The sequence below is a fragment of the Podarcis filfolensis genome (assembly GCF_964270895.1).
Source record: "Podarcis filfolensis genome assembly, chromosome: 4".
In the NCBI taxonomy this organism is placed as follows: domain Eukaryota; kingdom Metazoa; phylum Chordata; class Lepidosauria; order Squamata; family Lacertidae; genus Podarcis; species Podarcis filfolensis.
In genome coordinates, this window is record NC_139607.1 from 34,973,920 (window position 1) to 34,992,010 (window position 18,091).

Sequence of the window (18,091 nt, forward strand, 5' to 3'; positions counted from 1 at the left end):
TGGTGGCGCTGTGGGTAAAACCACAGAGCCTAGGGCTTGCAGATCAGAAGGTTGCAGTTCGAATCCCCACAACGGGGTGAGCTCCAGTTGCTCTGTCCCAGCTTCTGCCAACCTAGCAGTTCGAAAGCATGTCAAAGTGCAAGTAGATAAATAGGTACTGCTCCAACGGGAAGGTAAACGGCATTTCCATGAGCTACTCTGGTTCTCCAGAAGTGGCTTAGTCATGCTGGCCACATGACCCGGAAGCCATATGCCGGCTCCCTCGGCCAGTAAAGTGAGATGAGCGCCACAACCCCAGAGTCGTCCATGACTGGACCTAATGGTCAGGGGTCCGTTTACCTTTACCTTTACCAATGTCTTGGTTTGCTAGATCCTGCAATTATTATTATTATTATTATTATTATTATTATTATTATTATTAAAGAACTTTCCAGGACTCTTCCATGTGTTTATTACAATGGAGTTAGTAGAATCTGGTTTCATATCACGGTAGCAGCAAAGAGTACAAAAATGCAGTAAAAAAGTACATTACACATTATGTGTAATGTGCATCTTGTTCATGACGTATAAGCTTCAAGTGTGAACATACATCTCTGTTTACATGGCACATGAGATCCGGCAAGTTCCAGCTGAAAAAAACACCAAACCCTGCTAATATGATACCAATTAGGATAAGACCAATGTGAGATCAATTATGGGAAATCAAAACAAATATCTGGACTGCATAATCTAAATAACTGAAGAATGCATTTGGATGGATTTTTAAGCATTTAACTCTCAATAAGCCCTAACAGTAAAAATAAAGTTCCAGGGAGACTAAGGCTCAGTCCACTTGGAAACAGAGGTCTGGGGCACATATATATATATATATATATATATATATATATATATATATATACACACACACAGTGGTACCTTGGTTCTTAAACTTAATCCATTCCGGGAGTCCATTCGACTCCCGAAACCATTCAAAAACCAAGGCTGGCTTCTGATTGGCTTCAGGAGTTTCCTGCACTCAATCGGAAGCTGCAGAAGCTGTGTTGGACGTTTGGCTTCCAAAAAGCATCCGCAAACTGGAATACTTACTTCCGGGTTTGCGGCATTCGGAAGCTGATTTGTTAGGGAACCAAGCTGTTCAAGTACCAAGGTACCACTGTATATATAAAATTCTTGTTGTTATTGCTGCTGCTGGGAGTAGTGGTGAGGAATGGGCATGTCAAGGGCTTACCAGGGTAGACTCGAAAGTGGTGATTTTGCCTGCCTCCTCATCAACACAAAGAAAAATGTGGAACAAAAGATTAAAGGGAGGAAAATCACCCTAACCCAGAAACTCCAGAACAAACCTTGTTTATGAACAAACACTGGTTACAGCTCATTCTTAGTTCAAGGAGAGACAAACCCAGGCTTGAATGTAATGCTAAGGTCTTAGGTCCTGGCAGTACAGAAGCAGCAGAAGTTAAAGCAAAGCAGCTGCAATTTTAGCCCCATGCAACAGCACTCTGAATGTTCGTATTTGTGGTCAGACTGTAATCTCCAGGTGTGACTGGGAAGGAATCCTGTCTGAAATTTTGGAGAGTCACTTCTGCCATTTGGTGGCAACACTGAAGTAAATGGACTAACAGTCAGACTCAATGAAAGACAGCTTCTAGTATTATTATTGTGTTACCCAAGGGGTAATGGTTCTTTATGAATGTGAAGCACAATGAAGACTCAGATGGGATGAAAATTCTATTAGCCCAAAGAAAGCTACAAAGCACTGCCGTTATCTTATGTCCCTTTACATTGTCAGATGACCCCTTATTCAACAATGAATAAGGAGCTGAAAATTTGGATGTTAGCCTGTGTTGAGGTTCCAGCTAACAGAGATGTTCTAGGTTTTTTTTTACCCCTTTACATAAATCACAGACGGCCCATTCCCAAAAAAGTGAAAGACCACTTCATACAGTTTGGTTACATAAGCCACACCTGGTGTTTGGATGACGCATCAGTTTCTCATCAGAGTAAAATGTTAATACTTGGCAGGAAGTCAACATAGATAACTTCCAGGCCTGTCTGATACTCCCTATAGCAGGTGCCAGCATGAGATCCCTGAGGAAACTTATCTAGAAGGTCACAATTCTTACACAGTGCTGTCTTAGCATAACTAAGTATGAGATGCTACCACTTTATGGAATAAATAGAATTAACCACTCAAAGGCCCAGATCTGCAGGATTTCCAGGTATTTTCCAGGCATGAGGGGGGCAATTGCTGGGCACCACCCAAATTTCCTCAAGATAATGATTGTTTTACATGATATGGCAATAAAGTTATCCATATTAAAATATTGAGTGCTGTAAGCCAGCCAGATACATGCAACCAGGCTGGTTAGATAGTTCTGTGTGATGGGCTTGTAGGGTAGGATTAAGACTGCCCCTCTATAGTACTCCAAACAGATAAAGAAATACAAATGAACAACATTGTGTGTCTGTTGAAATCAGTCAATTGTGCCATCTCCAAAAATTCCATGTAGCCTTCCAAACTAATTGGCACCTTTTGTAGGCACCATCTGTAAAATCAACATATGCACAATTTATACTGCCTTATTTGAAATATCATACTATGTCCTGACTGATGCAATCTTCTTTTCAAGTTCTGTTATAAAAAGTCTTAAAATATTTTTCTTCAGATCTTGGAAACAAAGGAAGAAATTTAGAAGGAAATTACATTTATATCTATCAGCACGTGGGAGTGTGCAGCTTTCGGAAAAATGGATATCAAAGAATAAATATTAAAACAGTTTGGTAGAGACTACAAAGACATTGTTTTATGATTGTTTTGATCTGGACTGAATGTCTGTATGTAGTTCATATACTGAGGAAATTTAATGAAGGAACACTCTGCCCAGGTTGAAAGAGATGCTCAACAGCTACAAAGTAAAATAAAAAAGAGTAACAAAATGATTTAGTGGTCAGAGTTTCATTGGAAATCACATACATGATCAGTCGCCTACTGTGGATCACAAATCACAAGAATGGGCATTTGGTATATATTCTTAAATCACTAAGCAGCCCCTTTGACCCCACTGGATTTTCTCTGAATGTGAGGAGAATCTGGCCACTTATGGCAAAGTTCAAGCCTAAAGACTATTTTCACATTGCCAAAATTGAGTCAAGGCTGACTTAATGCTCTGTGCTTCCATAAACAAGATGATAGTTAGGTGATGGATTGATGTTCTCTCTGGAATTTTCAGGTAGGTTGTTTTACTTCCTGACATGTAGTGATGGATAACTGTTGCTAAAGTATGCACAGGAAAAAAGCATCACATGTCGTCTTCTTATTGAGGTCAAGCATTTTGATGACTTTATGGTTCATAAGACCATAAGAAGGCCCATCTAGTCCTGCATTCTGTTCTCACAGTGGCCATCCAGACACCCATGGAAATTCTGCAAGCAGAATCTGAGCATAATAGCACTCTCCTCAGCTGTGATTTGTAACAACTGATATTCAGAACCATACTGCCTCCAATGGTAGAAGTAGATCATGGTTTCAGGGATCTGTAAAGCCACTGGAGGGCATGAGTTATCACTGCTGGGCTCATATGAGACATGGCTTCCAGATTTGGTTTTGTACCTAGTATTCTGTTATTGCATTTTAGTGTGGCTTTATATATTTTCCTTCAAAGCTACATTTACTTACCTGGGAGTAAGCCTCACTGAAGTCAAAGACAATGGTTTTTAGATAGAAATATCTATCTATCTATCTATCTATCTATCTATCTATCTATCTATCTGAGAATGTGCCACTAAGAGTATTTTTCTTGTTTTATTCTTTTAGACTGCAATTTCTAAAGCATTCATTCAAACTAACTAACTAACTATTTTTATACTGCTTTTCTTTAAATTCCCAAAGTGGTCTACAACATACAACAAAATAGCACTGATATCACATGTAGGAACAACTATGTTGTCCTCCAAATTGGTGAGGCTCATCTAATGTTAACACGAAACTGATCCTTCATTGTTATTGGCCCGGTCTTGTGGAATACCCTGCCAATAGATATTCAGCAGGTGACTTCAGCATTAATTTTTAAATGTTTGCTGATAACTTTTCTATGCTGTTTGGCTTATGCAGATTGCACAGTAAGGTATATTTCTGTCACAGTTAGCTGGTGAACTGTGGTTTTGTTTTTTTAAATGTGGCTTTATACTACAGATATTTGTTATACTCTTCTATTTTTATGACATTGCAGAACATAAACATTTTGTTAAATAAATGAAGAAATATATCACAATTAAAACCAGCATACATAAAAATCATACAATTATGATTTTTTAAAAAACAGCAGTAACACACCACAACAAATTTAGAATCAACTGATACTAACTTTCAGAAAAAGTTTGCTAAAAAATGAGTTTTCAGAAGGTGCTGAAATATTATCAGTATCAATACCTTTCATAACTCAGAGGTAGTTAGTCCCATAGAGAGAGTGCCACAAAAGACAGGCCCTCTCTTGCTGAACTCATTGTCTAATCCAGGTGATATGGAAGAGGGTGCTCCCTTAGAGAATCTGGTCCCAAAATAGGACTTTGTAAATCAGTTCAAGAGACTTGCACCTACCTAGGTAGTATATCCCTAGGCAATGCAGCTCCTCACACACATTGTCATCACATGTAAGGTGCTTTAATTACATTCTAGCTACAGCTTTTTGCATTCAATGTATATTCCGAAGCAGCCTCAAATGTCACCCCAGATAGAGTGCACAGGCTTTTACTTTGAACTGGTTAAGTATTTGTTGCTCTGTTTATCTCTTCTGTGGATTTGAAATGCTACAGAATAGTAATAAAGAAATCTATGTGTAAAAGGCAGCTCCCTGCATTCTGTTATGTGCAAGAAACAGACCTAAGGGACTGATCTATGTCTGGATTTGTTTATCTTTTTTTAAAAAAAGGAATCTAGAGAAGGCAGTAAACAGAAAACTCGCTGGTATCCCAGTACACAGCTTTTTCCAATTCCTCATAGTATGGTTCATCGTTGCTTTGTGTTTACAGTCATGCTAGTGTTTAAACCACACAACAGTCTTCCAAGCCAAACCAATTTGGAACGCATTAAAACTTTGATTATATTTTCTGAGGCATGGAATTAAATATTAATTGGTAAGAGTCAAACTACAAAACTTCTTCCCACCATGACCATTGTCAACACTGCTTGTTAGATTTCCTTCTGCTTCCTATTTTTAGTGTAGTCTATCATGCAAATAATCTGGCCTCACAGTTTGTAGCTATTGTGTCTCGTCTCATCTTGTCAACTGATGCAAGAGTGTGGTGTCAACATGACTAACTATGGTAGATTGCAACAATTATGAAGTCAAACCTTATCAATCTTTTAGGCTGAAGATTCCCAGCTTGCATCTCAACTAATATCACTTTTTTTGTGGGCCATGATTTCAAATTCTTGCCCAGCAGGCTGTCATTAGCCCACGTTGATGTCCAAAGTACTCTGAGATGATTGATACTACTCTCAGGTAGTTTAACCATCTTGAATCATGCTGACAGGAGTTGAAGTTGAACAACATATTGAATGCCATGGAGTCCCCATTGCTCTAGGATGCTTTTACACACACACACACACACACACACACACACACAAAAGGAGCCTGCTGGATCAAGCCAACAGCCCATCTAGTTCAGCATCCTATTCTCACAATGGCCAACCAGATGCTTGGACCTGAGCCCAGCACTCTCCTATCCTGTGGCTTTGAGAAACTGGTGTTCAGAAGCATACTGCCTTTGACAGTGGAGGTAGAATACAGCTACATGGTTAGCAGCCATTCATAGTCTTATCCTACATGAATTTGTCTAATCCTCTTGAGGGAGCAAATTCCATGCAATGTGGTAAGAAGTACTTTCTTTTGACTTTCTTGAATCTTCCAACATTCAGCATCATTGGATGCCCAGAAGTGAAACTTTTCTCTATACAGTCGTACCTCGGGTTACATATGCTTCAGGTTACAGACGCCTCAGGTTACAGACTCCGCTAACCCAGAAATAGTACCTCGGGTTAAGAACTTTGCTTCAGGATGAGAACAGAAATAGTGCTCTGGTGGTGCGGCAGCAGCGGGAGGCCCCATTAGCTAAAGTGGTGCTTCAGGTTAAGAACAGTTTCAGGTTAAGAACCAACTTCCAGAACGAATTAAGCACTTAACCCGAGGTACCATTGTACATTTTCTCCATGTCAGACATAATTTTATAAACTTCTATCATGCCACCTCTCACGTGCCTTTTCCCTAAACTAAAAAGTCCTAAATGCTGCAAACATTGATCCATCTTCTCTAATATTTTGCTTGCCCTTTCCCAACTCTACAATATCCTTTTTGAGGTGAGGTGACCAGAATAGTCTACAGTATTCCAAGTGTGGTCACACCATCAAAACAGTTATCAATAGCTCTGTTCAGTCATTTGGTACCAATGAGTACCGAATGTGTAATAGGGTTTCTGGATGGTGTAGCTTGCTGCTTCCTAGACACCAATATGCCACTCCATGGTGTCGATTTGAAGGGAGCCTAGGTATAAAGGGAACTGCCATCTATTGAGTGAGACACTTGGGTCCACCTGGCTCAGCAGCAACTCCCCAGGGTTTCAGGCAGGGCCTACCTGGAGATGGCAGGGATTAAACCTGGGATCTTATGCATGCAATGCAGTTATTCTATCTCGGAGCTACAACCCTTCCCAAACAAATGTTGTAAGTACATATGGATGTACATGCATCGGGTTCCCTGCTTAGGGATACAAACTTGAATCAAAGAGGCATGTTATATGGACATTTTCCCCATTTATGTGTCAGAGAAGTGAGGTTTCTGCTCTTTGAATGGACAGTCTATCCCTGTGTGGCATTTCAGCCTGTCGACAGACAATTTGTTATACTTAAAATCTCATCTCAATAGAACTCTGCCCTTTGATAGCCTAACATCCATTGCCTAGGGTGTAGAATGAACTTCATTCTGGTGATAGGCAGGTTTCTTGTCATGCTGTTACTTGTAGCAATAAGCGCTCTTTAGATTTTAACTTCTTTGTTTTGCCCCTAACATTAATGTAACCAGGGCCACCCGGGGAAATCGTAAAGAAGGTATAATTAACATTTCAAAATAATGTCTTGGTAATATTATATATTTATGTTTAATAAACTCTGGAAGTTTAAACAATTTTGTAATAAATACACATTACTGTGTTTCACATTACAGGGCAGAGACGCTAGGCTATAACTATGCAAAGGGGCTTTGTTTTTGTTCCTCTTTAAGCAATCTTGCCAGCTAGGTTGTTGCTAATCCCACTGGAGACTGAGAGCGGCTTCTGACATTCTGAACATGAGACATTGACGTTCTGTGATGTCTCTTCTGCAACCGACTGGTGATCTTGCTTGTTATGTCTGGAAATGATCTCTACAAGAAAATTGCAGAGGCCGAAGTCATGTCTACAGCTCACATACCTCAATGCTCAAAACCTTCAGACATCACATACAAGTCTTGGCCCTGGAATGGAGAAATGAGTGTGGAGGTGGTTAGCAGAATTTGCATTGTAACATCCAAAGTAGTAGTGAGAAGTGAGAAACAGAGATCTGTACTCACTAAATACATAATCTGGTACCATGCTGGTATGTATTCTACTGCAATGGGTCATGTTTGAGGCTGCTTTGAAGGCTCAAACTTTGATTTTTTAAAATATAAAAAATATAGCTGCTAGATTGCTGATAGTTACAGTTGCCTGTAACATCACTTTTGAAACAGCCTACCTGGGTTAACGTAAGTTTCTAAGCATGACTCAGTGTTGGTTTTAATTAGTCCTCTGCCAAAACCTATCCTCTAATTTCTCAAAAGTGTTGCTTCCCTGTGAAAGAGGCTTTATTTTTTTAACTCATGCTCAGAATGCTTTAGAATTTCCTGAGAATGTCTTTAGGATTTGGGGAATGAAAGGTTGAACTTACTTTACTGTTGCAAGGTGGCTATGGATGGTGTGTGTTTTTTCCTCTCTCTTTCAGTTTAGCATTTGTGCAGCACTCTGCAGCCTCCCTGGTTGCTTGCACTTCCTAATCTGAAAAAGTTGCATGGGAGGAGTTATTCCATAAATTTCAAGCATGGGAAAGCTGGGCAGGCCAGCTACCTTATGCTTGACATCAGTGCACTTGCTGATGCTGTTTTTATGGGAAGTCCATTCTTTTTAACCTTCTAAGAAAAACTTTCTATACTCATTTCTTTAAAAGTAAGAAAGTTTCACTTAAAAGAAAAATAACAACAATCAGCAGCTGAAAATGACGTGGATTATTTTTTTAAAAAAAAAAAAGTAAAGGCATGCAGCCAGGAAGGCTGCAGAGTGCAGATCACTAGAGAGATTATTTGCAGAAAGAAGGCTTATCTTGGCCACTTTGAAAGCAAGGCAGGCACAAGAAAGCTCTGCACTACCCATGAGAATTTTACCAAAAAATGTCCTCTCCCATTGATAACTTCCAGTGGTAAAGAAACAAAGAAAAGTGGGAGAATTTTTCAGCACAGTACTAATTTTAACCTATAAAGCTCAGGCTTTTCAGGGACCATTTGTGTAGTCACAGGTCTGAACATGCACTGACATCATCTGAATAAATCCCATTTAAGATGTTCACATCTGCAAAGGTTAAGCAGGTGGTGATGAAAGATCAGGCCTTCTTGGTAGTTGGGCCATGACTCTAGACTGCTATTCTTTAGTAGTAGTAGTAGTATTTATTAAATTTGTATTCACAAAATGTTTAGGGGTATGTGTCCCCCCAGAAAAAGCATTGATTGATTGGATGAATTAATGAAATAAAAAAGAACAACTTTGACCTATCTTTTCCCATTCAAAGCTGCCCATATTCTTCTTCTCTGTCTTATTTATAGTAATTGGTGAATGTATCACATTTGAACAATGTTATATTATGGTCAGTTTTCCAAATCAAAACAGTGTTACTTTAACTAGAAAACCAGTAACATTTGAGAGGACTGCTACATTCTAGCTGTCTGAAGATGGAATCCCTAGTCAGATTTCTTCCTTCATTACCCTGAAACCAGATGGGACTGAGGGCAACTGTTTCACCTCTCCAGGAGTTCATTAAATTAAACCAAATCATTCTAGGGTTTCTATGTCCTGTCTAGAGAGTAAGAGAATTAGAGCCAGAGCTATTCAAAGGATAGGCAGACTAATGAATGCTTGAAAACTCTCCAGATTTCTTGAGAAGAAATAAGACTAATTTGTTTCCCTGGGCAAAGAGCCACCATTTTGACAGGAACTTGCCACTTGAGGCAGGTACACTTATCCAGTAGGTGGACAAATTTTGCTTGAAAACTAATTGCACACCATGAAAAATGCATATAGGGGCAAATAGGGATAAACCATAAAGAAATAGTCAGGCTTTTCTTTATAGATAATAAGCATTCACAATTGCTATATTTGAAAACAGAAAATTTCCAAAACACTCTGATGGATGAGAGTGGAACAAGGCGAGTACAAATTTCTTCCTGCTTTTATATCACTTCTGGGTTGTTGTTTTTGTTGTTGTTGTTGGTTGCTTTTAATGTTTATTTTACAAAGTTGTAAACCACTTAGAGGGGGTTTTCTTTTCTTTTTACAACCAAGTGGTGTATAATTGTCGTTAAATAAATGAATGAATTTTATTTGGCTGTAACAAAAGCTCACAAGGATTCAAAGCCCCCTTATCTTGAAATTTGACAGCCTGGTGTTGTCTTGCAGTTTGATATACAACGTAGCCCCAAATGAAGATGTAAAAGAGGGGTGGGAAAATGTTTTTCAGCCTTAGGGCCACATTGCCTCATGGGGCCAAATGCCAATGAAGCAACTCTGGTAAAGCTTAGAGGTTTGTAAGCAAACATAACTCCAAGCAAACAAGAGGCATTATCAGTTGAAGAATTAATTTCAGCCAGGCAGAAGTATTCCAAATGGGCATGGAGCAGGGTCTGCCATGGCTGGCTGGAAAGATCCAAAGGGCTACATTTGGCCCTCACCCTGGATACAAAGCAACTTGAAAACCCAAAACCTACATATTATGAAATGGCTTAAACTGGCTACCTTTATTTATAGAGGAAAACAGCAATATGCCCCCCCCCCCAATTTCTGGATCAAGAATGTTTTTCAGATCAGCTTGGTGTACATTGAAAGAGAACTATATGAAAATGATGTATCATTGGGACTTGACTCCTATAAGCAGTGCTTTTTTTCTGGGGGTATGCGGGGGTACGCATGCCCCTGAACATTTTGTGAATCTAAGTTTGGCCTCATTGAGGGTCAGTATTTCAATATGAGTAGGAAAATGAGAGTACCCCCAAACATTTTTTTAAGAAAAAAAAACACTGCCTATAAGATTAGCAAAAATGTATAGAAACACTCCCAATTTATGCTGGAAGTGTAAGGAAAAAGAAAGTACATTCTACCACATGTGGAGGACATGCAAAATAACAAAAGAATTCTGGGAAATGATATATAATGAATTGGGAAAAAATATTTACTATAACTTTTGTCAAAAAACCCAGAAGTTTTCTTATTAGGAATAATTGGAGATGAAATACCAAAGAACTTGAAAAGACTGCTTATGTATGCGTCTACAGCTGCAAGAACGCTTTTTTGCCCAGAGATGGAAAGAAGAGAAAGTCCCAACCAAAGAAGAATGGATAACCAAGATGATGGAGTATGCCAAAATGGCAAAAACGACTGTGAAGATCAGATACCAGTATGATAAGAAATTCAGTAAAGAGTGGGGAAATTTCATAGAGCACCTTAAATATCACTGTAGATATTAAAAACGTTAGCAGGATTGTTATAATGTAATAAGGCTAAAGTTAAAAATGGATATAAAATGAATTTGAAAAATGGAATTAGATGCAGCAGAAAGAACAGATAAATATTGTAAACCAGGGGGTGGGGGTGTAAAAATTGAAAATGATTTAAATGCATAGAACACTGTTAAAAATTAAAAATGATTTTTTAAAAAAGAATGCTTTTCAGATCAGGTCCCATGTGGCTGCTTTTCCTTCAAAGTATAAGCATCCAATTTAAGCACAGTTTTTGGTTTTTTAAAAAGAATAAACAATATCCCAACTGAACAAAATCCTGACTGAATTTTAGAGAAAATCTCACTCACAGTCTTGAGAAACACCTCAGTAGCTTGCAGCCAGCACTCATAATATTTTGGAAGTGGTTATGACACCTTTATAACATTTCTTTACAATAAAAAATGCATACAGTTTTGCAATCAAAGCATGCCAAAAGGGAATCACCTGGCTTGGCTGCCTTAAAGCGTAAGCCACAACTTCAATTTGCTTTTATTAAACCACCTCTTTTGCAGTCTATTATGGTAACATTTATAGATCCAAGTCTTGCACATGACTTTGTAGAGTATGTAAGATCCAGAAAACAGGTTTCACAATCCACATTCCATCACATTCACAAGCACCAATGGGCATCTTGTTTCTACAATGCAAGAAGGGAAATCAGCATCCATTGTCTTTCAGTAACTGTGATAGCAAGACATTTTATTAATTTATTTAGCACACATGTATCCTGCTTTATAACCCAAAGAGGTTTTTGAAGCAAGTGACAGAAGGTTTGTATGGTTCAGTCACATTAAAGTGTACTATCAGGAAATGAAATAACAGATTCCCTGCTTTTCTTCTGGGTCTTCCATGGTTTCACTCTTCAGCTACTGCCTGTGAGGCAACTTTCCTATGAAAGACAAGTATTACACCATTATGATTCACCTTTCTTTCTTTCTTTCCTTCCTTTTCTTTCTAAAACATGCTTTCCAGTCACTGTCATGAACCATGTCACTAAAATGATGGTTACCAGAATCATGTTTAATCATTTGTGTGTGGATTTTTAAAATTAAATAATTTATTTAAATAATAATAATAACCAAAGTCATAAAATGATGTGTACCATAAGTGTTACAGTGGACATGCGCTGAGCTGTGATAACTTTATGCCTCTGTCCACTTCATCCCCACCCACCCCAATCTTTTTAAAAAAGATTACAGTAGAGTTCTACAGGCAGCTCCATCTCTGGCAATTGAGGTTACATTTCTGTTTGGAAAAAGACAGACTTTCTGCAGTTTGAAAAAGGAAAGACAGAAGATGTCACATGGATCTCAATTTGTTTTGTGAGAGTGGCATGGCCCAATTGCAATGTGAGGTCTCTTGAATCATGAGGGTGCCCAGCCCCAGCTCTGTTTTAAACAGTTTCATTCATCCTTTTGCAAAACCATCAAACAAGCTCCTGCAGAACACCCTTCTCTCTGGCTGAGTAATAGTCCTGAGAGAAGCAGTGTTATTTCATTCTGGAAAGAAGCCCTAACGTCCCTACAAATACAATAGAAAAGGGCTAATTGTATCCTCCCTGAAACATCTGCAAAAATGCCTTTCTTGAGGCAAAAAGAGAGAGACTGATAAGATTTTAGTAGCAGGAGGGGAAGAAGTTGAAGCAAATGTTTGTTCTGCAGCTTCCATGCCAGCTGGCACCACATCAAGGCCAAAACATGACTCGGTGTGGTACTCTTTAATCACCTTTCACCATAGTTGCTGTAGCTGTTTGTCCTGAAAGGCAATCACCTCCTTAGTCAGGACTCTATTAGGGGAAACCAACAAAATCACCTCTTTGCACGTGGCGTTGGAGACTGTGCGGAATATCCTGCTGTATTAGCAGCACAAGGCATTACCATTCACTCAACCCAGATTCCTCTGGAGGTCTATTTGCACCGCATTTTCAATTGCACCTCAGCAAGGAGGTTCAGCCTTACTTCTTTGAATGAGTAAAAGTGAAGAAAAGTGCTTTTGTAGGGAGCTGACATATAGTAGACAGAAATCCCCGGTTTAGGGGATTAGGTTAAACACTTTAGCAAGCCCACATGGCTCACAGAGACTCCATCATGTATCTAGAACAATAGCATGGCTTTCTGAGGTGAGCATAGAAGTGACCCCACAGTATTCTCCCTTCTCTTCAGAGACACTACTTGTTCCCAGCCATCTTCTGTGGTATTGATCCGGGAACAGTGGGAAACGGCCCTTCAGGCATGCTTTGGGGTAAAGAAACAAGTCTTATGCAGTAAATCTAATGGCACGTCTACATATCAACTCTAACCCCTTCAGATTAATCTTATACTGTCCCAAACCTGTGACAGAACTTAGTGCATAAGCCAAAGTGAGTTGACAGCTTGCGAGAGCTTTCCTCTGGGCCACAGGTGATAGTGGTGGATCAAAATCTAGACATTGCTAACATTTCAGGATAGGTTAATGTTCCAGGTCTTATGTGATGATTATAACTCAGCAGCAACTATATCTCTGGATAGCTCACTGGTTCCATACTGAGAGCCTGTTAGCCATGGACAGAAACCACAGGGATAAACCTGTTAACTTTAAAAAGGAGTGCTTGTTTGCCCTGTACTCATAATTATAGTACTGCTTGGACAGTAGACCTAAGGAAAGGGACTGAGGGGGTGGGAGAAAAGTTGAGTAATGTAGAATATGGTTTCCAATTGGAAGGACTCCCCAGATATTTGTCTCACACCAGCAGGAAGTCAAACAACTCAATGGGTCTATGAGTGACCTGGGAAAAAAGGAGGCGCAGGAAAATTTTCTCAGGAAAACATCCAGCCTGAATGAACACAGACAAAGGACAGTAATACATTTCAGAAACAATATGTTTCAAGGCTCGGTTTGGTATTTGTCCTTACTGTGTCCAGCAACATTCACACAGACTGGCCTGAAGGAAAATAATTCCTGATTAAATTAGCAGTCAGACAGTTTTTTGTACAGGCGTGGGTAGCCAATACTTGGTACAGCTCTGCTTCCAACAATATGTTTAGGAAATTAATTGAATGGAAATGGCACAATGTTACTGTCTTTAAGTTGGCAGGACATTTAATTCATCCATTCATTCGACTAAACCCTTTTTTTATAAAGAAATCGAGGACAGATATCTGAAGATACACAAGGAAAGTGAATTGTAGCTATGGACCTCAGAACATAATGTTTATCTTTTATCTTTAACCATGATGAAGTATGAACATGTGAGCATGCTTGTACTCGATAGCAAAAACTGTGACAGTTTTTCCTTCTCCCTCAGTTTTGTTGTGCTTCCAGGAACTAAGCCATGCATCAAACCCAGGCTCATGGTTTGTAGCCTTTAGAGCAGTAAACTAAGGACAAAACTAAGCTACAGCTCATAATATGTCTTGAGCGAGAGAACCCATGAGCCTGGTTTCAGGTATAACACAAAGCCAAATCATCTTAGCTCTGAGTAGGAAAACAGCCACAAGACTGGGGAGGAGTGAAATGGCCACAATTTTTGCTGTAAGAACCTGCACACTCCCACATTCACACTTAGCCATGATTTGGTTTAGCATTGTATGTGAACCAGGCCATGGCTTCATAGAAGAATTGTGTTCCATATAAGATCAAATGTAATCATAGCAGAATTGTGTTCCATATCAGATCAAACGTAATCATATGCAGTCCTACAAAGCCTTTTTTTTTTAAATGGGGAAAAAAATCTGGTAGAAATGTCCTGTCTTTTTATAAATAACCCATGCTAAATTATATAAGTTAGAAAATCTTGCCATACTCTAAAGATTAGTCCACACTGTTTTATTCTTGATGAATCTGTTGTTTTAGACTTCAGATGTGTTGATAAATTAATTTTAAATGTGTTTTATGTTTGTTTCATTCTTTTAATTATCATGGATACAGCTCTGAGGGCATTTATGGTGGAAATTTGGCTTCTAAATAACCTTAAGTATAAATAAATAAACTACTATACAATACATTACTAAGAAGCAAAAATGAGGGTGGGGTGGGGGGAATGGACAAATGACTTCCAAGTGAAATCCAGAAATCTCACTTCAGACATTAAAGTGGAAACAGGAGTCGAGGAAACATGAATCAACGTTCCTTTCCCCCCTTCTTTTAAGGAGAATGGGTCTTGACTTCACCTATTATTGGAAATGGGATCAGGCTGGACAGGTGATGTTTCCAGATTGCCCATTTTATGAGCAGAATGATTCTATTGCCTAGACATCTTACCTCAGAAACTGGTCCTACAAAGCTTAAACACACTCTTCCTTAAGGCCACTCAACCATACGTTCAGTGTTATCCTTTCAAGAAATGGAAGAGAGCAGAAAAAGCCACTTACCTCATCCAAGTGATACTCTATGAGTGCCAATTTGTATCAAGGCTTCAAACCTTCAAGGCTTGCTATTGCAATACGCCCTTGTATGTATCTTGCCCTGAGCTTCCTATGTTACCATTGCGGGTAGTTATACCACAAAAAGTTGTGGTAAATGGTTTCAGGGATGGTGAAGGAAAGCGGGATGGTGTGGTTAGTTCAGATACTAGAATCCCACAAACACAGAGAGAGATCATGGTTTGTGCCAGAGGAAAGCCTTTTCTAGGCCTAAGGACTACATTCCATTCAGATCAACCTCCCGAGGGCCACATGCTAGTGAAGGATGGGGCCACAGGCAAAAGTGGGAAGATCAACGAATGTAAATTTTACCTTTGTACAGTACAATAGTTTCAACTCACTTATGCAAGAAGCATAAAGGGCCCATTCCAGTCAGGCAAAAATGGTCGACGCAGGGCTCGGGAGGGTTGTGGGCCTAAGGAGACTTCTAGGGACTGAATAGTGAAACCTGGCGGGCATTTGGCCCCTGGGCTTGAAATTTCCTTTTCCTGTCATACAACATGAAACAGTTAATGATTTGGACTGAAATGAATGGAAGAATTGGATTTCCTTTGAATTTTTCATTCTGAAACTGGGACACACACCAGTTTTGCATATATTGCTAAAACATTTCCATTACAGCCAGAAAAAAAAATTAGCTGTCTGGATTTTCCTTCTAAAAGTATGGTGTAGATTTAAGCTTAGACATTTGTGAGCTGCTATGACCATGCGGGAACCTAGAAAGGGTTCTTAATACATTTCTTATTAGACAGCTACAGTTTTATAAGTATCATTACCCTACGGCTGGAATCAATACTGGGCAAAAATCTGTACACATTGTATTTCACGTATATGTGGCTTGGCTCTGCCACAAAAAAAGTGAGCTCAGACCTATTGAACCCAGACATATGTGGCTTTTACTTTTGCACATTATGCATATGGAGGGATGTGCATTGCCAGCATTTAAAAGGAAAGTGTTGTTGTTTTTCCTCAACCAGCAGCAAATGGAAAGTACAGAACACTTGCATTTGCCATTCAAATAGTTTACACGTGTCTAGTGTTATTTCTCTGCTTGAGGTCTTGATTTAATTAAAAGCTACATTTGGTGGTGTGAAGAGAAAATTGTATTGCCTCAGGAAACAGAAAGAATAATAATAATAAACTTTTCATGGATTCAGACTCTGAGAGGTAGAAATGCAAGGTGGTCTGAAAATAAATTATGTAGACTAGATATGCAATGGTGGTTTTTTTTGGGGGGGGGTTTGCACCAACAGAAATATTTTGGGTTTGGTGATTCTTGACTGATAACACAGTTTTTCTTCTTATAAGTTTGCATTTTTATTGTAATTCTCATGCAGAGTTATGATAGAACTGCACCACACAATGCCTTCAGAAATATCAGTCAATACAACTGCAGTTATGAGCATTTGGGAACTTCCACAAGGCCATTTATCACTGCATCAGCACAGTGACATCCTTACCAAAGTGCTGCCACTTATTATTTGCCCAAATAATCCAGATTTCCCATTTCCACGGAAAAGCCAATTAAGAAAGAAAGAAACCTGTGGAAATGGTGAATCTAGATTAAATTTAGGGCAGGAGGCGAAATATGGAATGCATTTTGATGAGGGTGATACCATGTGGATTCTGAACTGAGAAAAACTGGCATACAGTATATGAGTTGCACTGAGTCCAGAGTAAACAACTCTGTAAAAGCACCTTATGACAAGACAGAGAATATTAGAAATCCTATTTTCATATTTTGCTGCTCCTCTGCACCCCCTTCCCATCCAGGTAAGTTACAGTGCCACCAGTTTCGGGAAGGCAGCTCAGTAGCTCTGCCCCACCATCCCAGCTGCTACAGAATCTATGCATGCTAGTGAACTTGGTCACACACCACCATTTTATTTGCTCATTTGTGAACATGGATGTGTCAATAATGAGCAAAATTTTGACTTGTGTATGTGGTGATTGACTAGAGAGGGGGGGGACTTTTGTTGTGAGTACTGTCCACAGTACTCTTTGAAGACGCAGGGGGCCAGAACCCTGCTTGAGATAAGCAGATCTGGATCTGGTCTGTTCTTACATGGAAAGCCATCTGAGAATGACATGTTTACCACTTTGGGTCCCACATTGGAAGAAAGATTGTATGTGTGTGGGGGTGTGTTATTGCAAAGGAAGAAAGAAAGTGGTAAGCAAGGAAGAGAGTAAACCACTAGTGGCTGACCTGCTCACCTGACCTCTGGTTGGTCACATCACTGCTGCTTACTGGGAGGGTGAAGGGAGATGTTTTGATGAGGTCAGCACAATGCAAACACACCAGCAAGAGCACTGGATTGTCTCAGCCGGTGTGTTTGCACCACACCAACCTCAGCACTGCCTCTCCCTTCACTGTATATATTCTTGTGAGCAGTGACATGACCATCCATAGGTTAGGTAAGCAGAATCAGCTAACCATGTCATCTGAGTAGGCATATGGGCCAACCCAGGGTCTTTCATTCCTAGGAGTTTTGTTGGAACAGTAAGGAAACTAAAATCTGACCTGTGCTCAAATGGTAACATGATTAATTGCTTCTGTTGGACCATCTGGCCCCACTGGCTCTCTCTCTGATGTAAATGATCTATGAAATTGTTTTAGAAAAAAATATTAATATTCTGCATCTGACAATAGCAGAATATCCTTCTGATGAATAGCAGAATGTACCATGTAGCCATTTTAAATGAGACTCCATGGTTCCATGTGAATAAAACCACTTTTCCCCAACTGTTTTCCCACATAATTTCTGTAATTCAGTTAGATACAATCTTATCATTTCCTCAAAGTGTCTAAACAATGCCTGCATCATAGAGACTCCAGCATTTTAACACACATTGCATATATAT

The 18,091-nt window shown here is 39.4% G+C and overlaps 1 long non-coding RNA gene across 1 annotated transcript in view; it reads right to left on the reverse strand.

Moving 5' to 3' along the window:
• Window positions 1-11,661: 11,661 nt before the first annotated feature.
• Window positions 11,662-18,091, reverse strand: part of LOC310761283 — a 46,886-nt gene continuing 40,456 nt past the window's right edge. The window contains exon 4 of the long non-coding RNA XR_014547319.1: window positions 11,662-11,718. This is a non-coding gene — a long non-coding RNA (uncharacterized lncRNA). The remainder of the gene's footprint in view (window positions 11,719-18,091) is intronic.